Source organism: Podarcis cretensis, assembly GCF_951804945.1.
Source record: "Podarcis cretensis genome assembly, chromosome: 3".
Classification (NCBI taxonomy): Eukaryota; Metazoa; Chordata; class Lepidosauria; order Squamata; family Lacertidae; genus Podarcis; species Podarcis cretensis.
The window spans coordinates 87583116-87595387 of record NC_137172.1 but is presented as its reverse complement, the minus strand read 5'-3'; the positions used below and the strand labels follow the sequence as shown (position 1 = coordinate 87595387).

The following is a 12272-nucleotide window of genomic DNA, read 5'->3' as shown; positions in this document are numbered from 1 at the left end:
AAGCTTGGACTACAGGGTCTCTGCGGCTGCTTTCTTAACAGAATATGAGATCAATCTTGTTTTAACAATGAGTAACTTTCTTACCCATTAAAAATAGATCACAGTGTTGTGAGCTCAGGGGAAGAATCTGCTAAAGATTTTGTGTGTGGTACTGTGCGACTTGCTGCTGTCTTGTTACAATATGTGCCCAAAATTGAATAAGAAATCAGAATTGCATTGCTCCACATAGTCTTTTGAGTTATAATTTGATTTGCACAATACTCCACTGACCTCTTCAGCATTTTATAATATAAATGAGCTTATCTATTTTCTGTCTCTGGTTTATGAGAAGGGCAAAAAAAATCAGATTGACAGCCACCCCAGATAATAGCACAGCACCCTTTTGTATTTCATACTGCTGCAATATTCTAATTCAGTTTAAGCTCCTTGTTTCTTCCTGGAAATAACTTGATTTTGACATGGAAAATAGTGCAAACTCAGCTTGTATTCATTAGGGACAGGCCATTCTATATTCAGTCAGCAAGTTTGGGGGGTTTCACAGGCTGTTGATAGACTTGCCTTGTTATAAGAAGAATGTGTAATTAGCACCTTTTGGTCACTGGGCTGAAAGTTAGTAGTGGAAGTTAGTTTATAATCCGGGAATTCAGCCGTGATCAGGTTTGGCACTGCAATAATCAGTGGGGGCAACATAATCATGTGTGTAATAACACAGCAGCCTTGTAATTATTTTTCAGAGCACCTGATCCATTTTTAAAATTCAATTAAGAAAAAGAAATCACATTGAAGGCAATTGACATTATCTTTCCCACAGGCTCTTTATACCAACTCCTTTTAAGCTATTCATCTTGAAAATATATTCCCACTTGCCTACACATATGATTATCTGAGCAATCTGGATTTCCCTCTTACTCCAAACCATTGGGGGAAGTGAGGCTATGCTGGGTTTCCCCCTTTAAATTGATACTTCAAGGATATAGGTTTGAATTTATGTAGTATGGGTTCTGCTTAGATATCCAGAGACTTCAAGTAACCCACAATCAAATATTATTTTATGGTGTGTGAAATCTTAAGGTGTAAATCACATACCTGTGCACACTTCATCTACCTCTCTCTTTAAAAGATATTAAATGGAGGCAAAGTTCATAATATTTGAGGTACACCTCAAATATTATGAGCTTTGCCTCCATTTAATATGTTTTAGTGTTCACTCATTTATTTCCCTAGAACTGTTATAAGTGGGGCTGTTTGAGTCATGCTGTCCCTCACACTTACGGACCAGAGGCCTTCCTGTAAGGCTAAGCACTGCATAGTTATGGAATCTTCAGCAAAGAGACACTTCACACGCCTTCCTACGCAAATACTCATGGGAAGGTGTTAAGGAGGACATAACGTATTTAAGAATAGAACTTGCTGAGCATGTCTTCATTCTGAACGAAGAATGTGTGGTTCAATTAGTTCAGGGTTAAGTCTAAAATCAGGATAATTAATGCTATTCTTGGTTGCATAATAACAGTGAATCCTGTATAATATAAACAGTTAACCTGATTCCCAATATATCCTTGGCTTATTTCACTTTGATATTCATAGTGATGGCTGAGTTTAAGGCACTCCTTCCTTGTCATTCAACTATAGAAGGGATGGGGAAACCCGTGGGCCTCCAGATGTCATTGAACTGCAACTCCCAATTGGCCTGGACAATGGTCAGGGGTTTTGGAAGCTGTAGTTCAGCAGCAGAGGAGGGCCACAGGTTTCCCATTTCTGATTCATAGCTTTTTGGGGTCATATGATATGACTCAATATCATTACCTGCATCAACTTCAGTGTACTCTACCCACACTGCTGCTTTATCATTGTCAAGGACCAGGAGTCTGTTGCCTCTTCATCAGGTGGTGAAGGTTTAGCAAGCCTGAGCAAACCCATCCGCTGTGAGTTTAAAAAGGGGAATGTTACTCTGCTGAAATTGTGGAACTTGTTAACACAAGTTGGAAAGGATATAATCACACAATATATCCTCTCCTGCATCCCTGAACATTCCCACACAAGGTTCCTTCCTACTCTCTGTTGTCCCATTTCACTGCATGCAAACATTTCCAGATAAAATTTATTTAGGATTTGGCAGAGACGGTATTTATTCAATGCAATCAAATGTTTTTCAGTATCCTTCTAAGTGGCACAAAGGGGAAGTTTTAAATAAGTAGCTTTGTGAAGAGATTTCAACAGTCTGGTAATTTTAAAAATATGTCAAGAAAGCAACTGCCTTCTCTAAAATATACTTGATTCCTTTCTCCCCTTTCTTTATTTTTCTAATTTTTTTTTGCTGAACTGAATCCCAGAGGGGCTGCTTAAAAGTGCTGGCAATGATATTGCCTTTTTTTAAAAAAACAAACCAACCAACCACAACCCTCTTTGTTGGCTTTCAACTAGCACAGTTCATCTGACTCCCCCCCCCCCAGCCCATCTATTTTAAGGATTGCAGAAATGGCTTTGTTTGCCTAGCAATAGCCATTTAAACTCGATTTTAGAAACAGTAAATATTAAAATGAAAGGAGGGGGAAATGGCATTCAGCTTTGTTTATAAAATGCTATTGGGAATCTGCCATCTGGGAAAGTTATCAATGTAAAGGAATGTTCTATAATTTCCTGTGTATGCATGATAAAAGAAATACCTAAGACATTTTTCTCATTTGGTACATGTGACAGATCGCTCATTTCTCATCAATTTCCTCTTAAGAAGGTCTAACTTGGTAGTCTTATATAATTCTGAAACTCGGTGATTTATCTTCCACTCAACAGTTGATTCTCTGAAACACGTTGCCTGAACAAATGTACATTTCTCGTATTGGCAGCCTGATCTTCCTGAGCCAGGATCACCCCATCAGTGAATCCTGCTGCCGGAGAATTCACAACACATTTTTAGGTTGTGAACTGCCTTGTGATCTTCGGATGAATGGCGGTATACAAATTTAATAATAAATAAATAAAAATAAATCTGAAATGTTCTGTTTGCTTTCACTGGCTTTTTCATTGAAAGAATAATATGCAATCATCCAACAGAAAGATTTAAGGTACAACATATTTGGTGTAGCAGCCTCCATGACAACCAGCTGCACAATGTGTGAGCAAAACAGAACAAGAGTTTTACAGGGCTGTGGATATATTTAAAAAAATGAAGAGACAAAGCTTTTGGCAAACTAGTGTTTAGGAAGCAACCCTGCAACCCTGAAATCCCTTATGTGGTCCCATCAATTAGACAGGAAAATGAGCGAGGTTAATGGAGAAATGATCTGGAAGCCTACAGCAATCCCCAAATACAGAGAGAATATGGTCCTCACTGGATGCCATTGTCAACAAGTGCTATGCTCCTGGAAATGAAATATGGTGCTGAAAATTTCCAGTACTGAATGAACCATGCCTCTTATGAGAAATATTGGCCTTCATTTGTATTTTTCTAAATGATAAATGGAGGGCAGCTTTAATAATAACCACGAAGTAGCTGACACAACTCTGCAAGGCCCTCACATGTTGGTAGAGCACCTGGGTGTTTGTGTCTCTCTCTTGTCCCAACACATACCCTCTAACATTTCTCTGATGAAAATAGGGATGTCATATTCCATTATTATTATTATTATTATTATTACCACCACCCATCCTTCTGATTGGGTTGTTCCAGCCACTCTGAATGGCTTTCAACATATATAAAAACATAATAAAACATGAAACATTAAAAACACTTCCCCATAAAGGGCTGCCTTCAGAGGTCTTCAAAAGGTTGTGTTATCTCCTTGGCTCGCGGGTCACATAATTCAATACTCTCCATCATTTCTCCAATGAAAATAGGGATGTCCTAAGGAAAAGTGTGGTATTCCAGTATCAAATCAGAAACCGACAGCTTCTGTAATTCCGGGACTGACCCTGGAAAATAGAGACAGTCGGAGGGTCTGCAACCAGGGATGCTTCAAAAGTCTGCCTGTGTGTGCTAAGCTTTTTTTATGACTGGAAATAAAGAATAGTTTTTTAGGAGCATTGAGAGAGAAATAGAGATCACTTCCCTTATGGCACACACATTGCCTCACCTGCCTCTGGCCGAATAGCTTTTTGGAACAATACAAGCCCCACTAAAATCTGTTTGACTAGAGGTGGCACTAGGAAGACTGCACATGCCACAAACAGCAATCCCTCTTTCCAAATGCCTTCAGCTAGCTGCAGGGAAACAAACCAAAACCTATTATCTGTAGTCTAATAGAATATTGTGTCCTCCTGTCTCTTTAAGATCGTTCAATCATGCCTGGGAAGTGATTCCTTTGGCCAAAGGAAGAGCCCAACTTAGGGAATCAGTAATTGTTTCTTGGCTCTCAAAAAAGAAGGTCAAATACCACACTTTCTCCATTCCAACAATCAGATCAGCTGCAAATAAACTGCTCAGAAGAACAATGTAATAAAGGATCAGAGAAATCCCAAGATATTTGTTTCTTTCCTTTCATGTATTGGCAGAATGAGAGCTTGTGAGAAAAAACAATTGTTATTCATGGTACAAGTTGTTGTGTAGTTGAGCAATTGTGCATGCAATGCACAATAATGATCCAGACCAGCACCAAATGGGGCACAATGTGTAATTAACCCAGATCTCTGCTTTTAAATGGGGAACAATGAGCAATTAAGCTAGATCTCCGTGCCTTTGAATGAGAAATGGTGTGCAATTTTTGATAGACCTGTGCGTTAAACTGGGGCATCATGTAATTTAACCGATTGCATATGTGATTCTGTGTAGCAAGGATGCAAAAGATAAACTTGCTATTGAAAGCATCCCAGATCTGCTTTTGCAGATACGCCTTGAACATACGATGCCTATCTTGGGAAGCACAGAAAGATCCACAGAAATAAATAAGATTTTGAATACAAACTACAAGGAAAGGCAAAATACCAATTCACATGTTATCTTCTACAGTGGTACCTCGGGTTAAGAACTTAATTCATTCCAGAGATCCGTTCTTAACCTGAAACTGTTCTTAACCTGAAGCACCACTTTAGCTAATGGGGCCTCCTGCTGCCACTGCGCCTCCAGAGCACAATTTCTGTTCTCATCCTGAAGCAAAATTCTTAACCCGAAGTACTATTTCTGGGTTAGCGGAGTCTGTAACCTGAAGTGTCTGCAACCTGAAGCGTATGTAACCTGAGGTACCACTGTACTTCTATGTGCCTTTTATATTGTTACAAATTATAGGGTAGGCTGTATGTCTGAGCCCTCCTTCAATTCCTGGATCCAGCCCAGATTCAATTGCTGGAATAGCCAGGCCAGCCTGGTAATGTCGTTAAGGGAACAAAGAAAGTGACTCTGTGACAAAGGACAAATTGGTGGGTCTCCCTTCCAAAAGTGAAAATCTGGACTGAGTTGTGAGTTTTTTAGGGGGGAAGGGTGGACCCTGCCCTGCCTTGCCTGATTTTGAGAAGGTGGCGTAAGGGCTCCCGCAGCCCTGGCACTGCTTTTCCTCCATAGGGTCTTGCTCCTGCCAGTATCTAGTTGGGTGCCAGTGCTGCCCTGCTTTTGAACAGGTTTTGAGCCACTAAACCCCCCCCCCCATTTTTTCAGTTTTTGAGACATTTTCAGCAAGGAATCGCCCCCGTTGCTATACGTCTGGGTTTCCCCGGACATTTAGCTGATTTCTGGAAATTCCTCCCGGGCGCCATTTTCATCGTTTGAATTCTGGACCTGTCCGGGAAAATCTGGACGTATGGCAACCCTGCTCTCCCTCAGCTATCTTATTGGTCAGAAAGACAAAAGGCCTGAGTGGAGTTTTGTGAGCCAGAAGCTGGAAGAAAAGCTGCAAACAGGAAGGGGAAAGGGAGAGGCATATTTGATTTCTGTTCGAGTCCAAAGCTACAGCAATGGAAGAAGGAATGCCCTTTTGAGGCATTAATGCTCATCGTAGACTTGGGTTGTATATCTGTGTAAATAAACCATATTTCATGAAGACACCATAATCTCTCCTGTGCCTCATTTCCAAACGGAAACACAGACCCTGGGTCAGCTCCTGGAACCCCTGGGATCTCAGACCGCTATGTGATTAGGTTGGTGTACAACAATATATATTACTTTTTTAAAAATTTGAGTTTATTTATTCAGTTTTGTGACAAAAGGTGCCAGGTGGCTGTAAATCGTGTGCTAATTAGTGTTGACAGAAACAAAAATAGTTGTTCTCTTTTTCTTTTCAGCACAATACGTTAACATATACAGTGCTTCTATTTTAAGTTGGTATCAGGACAGGAGTCAATTCCAGCAGTTCTGCTGTACACAAAGTAATGATGCTATGGCACGTTTATGTTAGAGATCACAGAGCCCTCAAGTGGGAATCTAACGTTTATCTCCAGGTGAGCTGCATCTTTCTGCTGGGAAACCCAAACAGATTGCATTAATTGCTAGAGAGTTATCATTTGCCCTAAGGTAAGGTTACCAGACGTCCCTGTTTCCCAGAGACAGTCCCCAGATTTATGAATCAGTCCCCTGACAAAATCCTATCATTCCTACGGAAGTTCAAAAGTGTCCCCAGATTCATTGAAAAAAATCTGGTAACCTTACAGCCTAAGGACCTAGTTTACCCATTTCGCCCACTTTTATTGCCCCTTACATGAGAATACTTCCTTAAAGCAAACATAAAGGTTATGATAGTGCAATCCAACTCATCCTCTATTGCCCCAGCAATAACCATTGCTGCTAAGAGGTGACGTTCCAGCAACACACATAGGATGCTTCTAGACAGTCTGCGGTGTGGCCTTCAATCCCATCCAGCAAATTCAAGCTGCACAGCTAAAGCTGATCTGGGACTATGGCTAAAGAAGCCCACTTCCCACAAAAGATCAGAGTTTTTGTGAAGAGGAAAGGGATGAGAAAACACCAGAAAGTGTGGGGCAACACATGCCTTCATACAACATAAATCTAATCTCCCTACAAACAAATCAAGACGAATGTTCATTAAACATGTTATCTGGAAGCCATCCAAGACATATCGTCGCCTAGAAGTTCTACTGAAGGTACCCCTCCCCCCATTGGCTTATTACTTATTTTAATTGCTTATTGGCTGCTGTATTAAGCTGTGGATTTGAGTGATCCCTCAGTCTTCAAGGGTGATTTGCTCAAAAGCCATGGTTATGCCGCCTTCCCCTGCTTTGCACTTTTATTTTCTTTCCATCTATTTTATCAAGGTATCTGTTACGCTTCTGTAATTCATTATTTATGCATTTTCTGTTTTACTTATGCATTTGACTGACACCTGGATCTCTGCTTCTGACATGGGTTACTTTTGCTGCATAAACTTCCCATTGGTTCTCCTTTTCATTGTCTTTCTTGGGGGGGGGGGTGTACGTCTTCTTTCTCCAAGATACTATTTTTCTTCTATTCCTTCCCCCGCCCTCCCCATGTTTGAATCCCATGCTGCATGACTATTTTCTCCAGCGAGCATTACTCTCGCTCTTATGTACCACCCTCCTGGTTCAATGTCTACTTTTTGTGGGGGGGGGGAGCTGATTTTGAAGTCTGGCTTTAATCTTTTCTGCCGTTTTCTTCTCCTGTTTTACTAGGTGGTGATGTGAACATTGATCAAACAGCTGATTCAGAATCCTTCAGGTTTATTCCCCCCCTCTTTATTACTTTGATCTTTCCCTGTTTCCTTCCTCTGCTGCTCACAAGTCTTGATTTAGTCATCACTTCCTCATGCTCACCTGTTGATTTTTCTAATATTCCACATTCCTTTTATGATTATCATTTGATTTTATTTGTTCTGGTGTTCAGTTCTACTGCTTCACCAAGAGATTGTAATTCCGCTCCTGCGACCTGATACTTTCCCCATTCAACAAACTCAAATCTGTTTCCTATTTCTGCACCATCTACCACTAGTGCTGGTGTTTTGTAAGTCTGTGGTAGCATCCACTCTTCATTTGTGTGATCCTCATAAGTTTTCATCTTCATCATTCTTGCTCTGCTCAGCCTTGGCTCATTCCTGAATTGTGCTGCCTCCTGCTTGTACATTTGTACTGCTGAACATTCATGGTTCAAATTCCATCTGTTGTCTGATTTTCTCCATTTATAAATTTGTGCTCTCTTTCCCCCTCCTATTTATTTTGTGAGGTGGTTTTTTTTTGTTTTTGCTTTAAAAGTCTTATTTTTCTCACTACTGTTTGCCTCCTGTTTGTATGTAATCCTCTTTGTCACTCTCTTGTATCTCCTAAAGCTTTCTTAGTCAAAGTCACTTCCACTGTTTGTCCCAACCTCTGCCTTCCTGTTTTCTATGAGAGCCACTCCACATCCTCAGACATTCCTACTGCTACAAATCTTATACTGTGGTGCTCTATCTCTATCATCTATCTATCTATCTATCTATCTATCTATCTATCTATCATCTATCTATCTATATCTATCTATATCTAATTTTCGTTTTCATTTTCATCTCATCTTCCACAATGCTAACGTTTGTCTCGTTTAGCTTTTATATCTCATCAAGATTTTTCTCTTCTTTCTGTTGATAACTGCTTGTTCATTAGTTTTTTTACAATTATTTGCTTTTTGGTTGGACTCATCTTAGGCCTCTTGCTCTGGACTTTAGGGGTTGTTTTTGCTCAGCTCTGTCTCTCTCTGTGTATTTGAACGCGTAATTCCTTGCTTCTCTTTCTTACCTTATATCCCTTCTGGTGGCAAGAGAGGAAGAGGGCATGCAGAGATTTCTCCTGCTATCTCTGGGTTCAAGGTTTCATTCTTAACTTTTCAGTACATGCATTGTCTGTGCCTTTTCATACTTTCTTGGACTTTTCTTGTTTGCATTCCATTTTTCTTCTACCCCACTGCCCCTGTCCAAGTGGTTGTTTTTTGTGTGTGTGTTTTTGTTACCTTTTCTCTGGTGTGCTTTACCTGTTGAGAGATGCACCCCAATCAATGCAGCCCAGCCTTTAAGAAACATCTTAAAATGCATTTGTTTCAGCAGCTTATTTTTTATTTTATATACAAAATTATATGTATGCCAACCCAAGGTGGCTGAATTAATTTCTGCTTGATCCTATTGTCAGGTTTCCTCCCATTACATCTCTCCCCCCCCCCCCGCCATCCCAATCTTATGTTGTATCATTTAGTAAGGCAAGGCCATGGTTTTATTTTTTAAAAAGACTGGTAAAGTGTCAAGTTGTCATACGTTGTCATGTACTGCTGCTGCTGTTACTACCTGCTTCTTAACTGCCGCAGTGGTGAGCTGGGCAGTTGCTACTCTTTAAAATAATAATAAAAAAAATGCAAGCAATATTGTGTACTTAGTGGAATGCCCACCAGATGGCAGCTATGAGTGTTGTGATAGCCCGAACCTTGAACAGCAACTAAGGCTTTGACAAGGAGGAGGAACCAGCTAGATAAGGAAAACGGGTGGTGTCATCAGTTGTTACCAGGAGCCAAGGATTGGGAGTGGCTCTCAAAGGCAAGAGTACGGCTGAGCCTGGACTGGAGACTATCAGCAGAGAGCTCCTTTGAGCCAGAATTTCCCAAACTGGGACCCCCAGAGAGAGCATCACCCCTTGAGACAGATTGCCCTGAGGAACCAGTCCTCTCTGTGGCAGGGGTTGCATGCTCCTTACGACCTCAGTGCTGGCAACATCCAAGGCAGAAGCAGCCTTGAGAAGTAGAAGCTGCCTTGAGTGCTGGGCTCCAGGCTGGAGAAGTCCCTCACTAGGAATTTCCCTTTTCCAGAAGGAGTCAGACCTTGGACTGTTTTGCATGACAGTCTGTGATCCTTTCCATTGTGGGGTGTGTTTATTTGGTAGAACACATATAGGTCTGAAAAGACATGCCATAATGGCTGCTGATTTCACAGAGCAAGGAGAACCAGAGGTTCCTTCCCTGGGCCACTGCTGTTCTTGTGGGGAAGAGACACCAGCAGGTCAGTCTTCCAGGTGGAAATTTGCAAGTTCTTCACACACCATCCATTACCTCCCCCAACCCCACCAACTCAGTTTGTAGACAGCGTCTTTCCTTTCCTGACTGGAAAAAACAGGAGGGGGTGAGCAGACAGCTGATAGACTCACAGTGCTGTTGCCATCATTACGTAAGATGCTCCAACTAGTGAAAGTACAAGTAATTAATAGACGTAAGCTAAATAAATTAAGCTATTGATGTTGGATCTACAAACTTCTCGCAAACTGAAGAGGCGCACACCCAGATGCTGATGCTGACTTATTACAGGGTGCAAATATTGTGTTCCAATAATGGAAGTTACATAATTCACCATACGCTTGAAAACAACTCTATTTCAATTAAAACAGTAGAACTGATAACATTCCTTTTTTCTTTAGTTTTGGGGAAAGATCCCCAGCTTGTAATTGCATTAATTACAAACACGCGCACAGTTGAAAAAAGTCATTCAGATGTAAATGCCCTTAAATGAGAAGAAAGCAATTGGCAGTATAATTTTTGGTTGTTGCAGTTAATGAAACTATTTGATTTTGTTTTAATTGGACTTTTAATACCACAAAGCACTCTCCCAGTGATGAGATTTCTTCAGGAAGGTACCATCCAGCAGTAGCTCTAAGACTTGCAGAGGAAACTCATGCTGTGTGCGTGTGCTTTCACGGCATGCCCCTCAGCAGACTTTGGCGTCTCTCAGATTTTACATTTGCCACTAGACGAAGCAGTGCAGAGAGCAGTGAGGTGTCCACCACAGATTTTAAAAACTCACTTTTCGCTTAACTGTTTATTCCCACTAACACGTATCTAAATAGGTGCCAGTGGAGCTGAGATCCTGTCCTCTCATACAAATCAAGCAAACTTATTGCTGGTTCTGGGTTTGAGCATTGCTGTGTGGGAGAGGATAGCTGTACATCTTTTTGCTTTTAGAAAATACAGACAAATCTCTTTGAAAAGCCTTGTGGTTGGGGGGGGGGAAGGATAGTTTTCCAATGGTTGTCACTTTTTAATATTTTTGTTCAAGAGCAGTGGTGTAGCGTGGGGGGTGCAGGGGGGGCCGGCCGCACCGGGCGCAACATCTGGGGTTAGGACAAATCCACGGGTTAGGGGGCGCAAATCCATGGGTTAGGGGGCGCAAATTACTTGCCTTGACCCGGGTGCTGACAACCCACGCTACGCCACTGTTCAAGAGCTAGGCAAGCATTCTGTCACTAGAGCACAAATGGGGAGCCTCAGGCCAGGGGGTGGATGTGGCCCTCCATACATCTTTATTGTGCTCTCTAGACACTCCCCAGCCTCGTTCTTATCTCCTCATGCCATACTCACACCAGCTCTGCTTTGCAAGCTCCTGGAGTGCTATCTCTGGCAACGTTGTGTCCTTGAACCCTGATAATGCTACTTGCTTATATGGATGGAGGACAGAAACTGAAGTGGAGGATCAGGTAACAATCCAGCATGTGGACCAGATCCTTTCTTCCCTCACCACCATCATCCTGCAGATCAGTTTTGATAGGTGGGTGGAGCCATTTGATCCTGTGCTCAAGGAAGACGTACTCAGCTGATTAATGCAGAGAGGCTAGCTTTCAGACAGAATGGGTCTTGGCATCACAAACTGCTTGCTGATTGGCTTCAGAGTGATGGCTCTCAGCACACACCAGCTGTTTGGCACTGGGAGCCATTTTGTTTTGCTTGGTTTGTTTTTACATTATTGTAATCTATTTTGGTATGTTATTGTTAGCTGCTTTAGGCTTCCTTTTTGGACAGAAAAGCAGGGTACAAATATATTAAAAAAAAGAAAATGAAGTTTCATAACACATGATGTTTGGAAGATGGGCAGTTTCTCCAAGACAGAGAATCATGGTTCTTTCATGAACACTACTAACAATCCTAAGGGATAGGTACTAATTCAAGCTGGTCCTAATGGAAAGCACTTATATGATCATATATAAAATAAGATAGAAGGTTATGAGAGAAATTGAATAGAGGCAAAGTCTTTTGTCGAGACAGAGATAGCCCTCACATTGATCTCAAAATGATCACCCCCATCAACGCCAAAGGAAATTAGGAATGTTAAGTGCAATGTGATCTTTCCTGCAAACTCAAGGGTTAGTCAGCTAAAGCCAACGGGAGCAAGATTCAAATCCCTGTGCATTTAATATACCATTTAGGAAGTATTGATCTTCTTCTTTTTTTAAAAAAAGATGCCTTTTGGCTACAGTTCAGTGCCAGATATTTGGCACAAAATAAGTAGCCAGTGATTTGGAAAACAGAGCACAGATAGAAGGATTGTTCAGTTTCTTTCTCAGATATGGTTGGAACCCAGAAATTCTTCCCGCTGAGG

General features: G+C 41.3%; 1 protein-coding gene across 4 annotated transcripts in view; it reads right to left on the bottom strand.

Annotated features, from left to right (window-relative positions):
- ASRGL1 (asparaginase and isoaspartyl peptidase 1) overlaps nt 1–12272 on the bottom strand; it is a 70091-nt gene that overhangs the window by 29663 nt on the left and 28156 nt on the right. The window contains exon 2 of one of the 4 annotated variants that reach the window (XM_079970566.1): nt 1807–1923. The exons of 2 other annotated variants lie outside the window; for them this stretch is intronic. The gene's annotated coding sequence lies outside the window, so the exon portion shown is untranslated. Of the gene's footprint in view, nt 1–1806; nt 1924–7725; nt 7736–12272 lie in introns of those variants that run through there. One more of the 4 variants, XM_079970564.1, reaches the window with a different exon arrangement.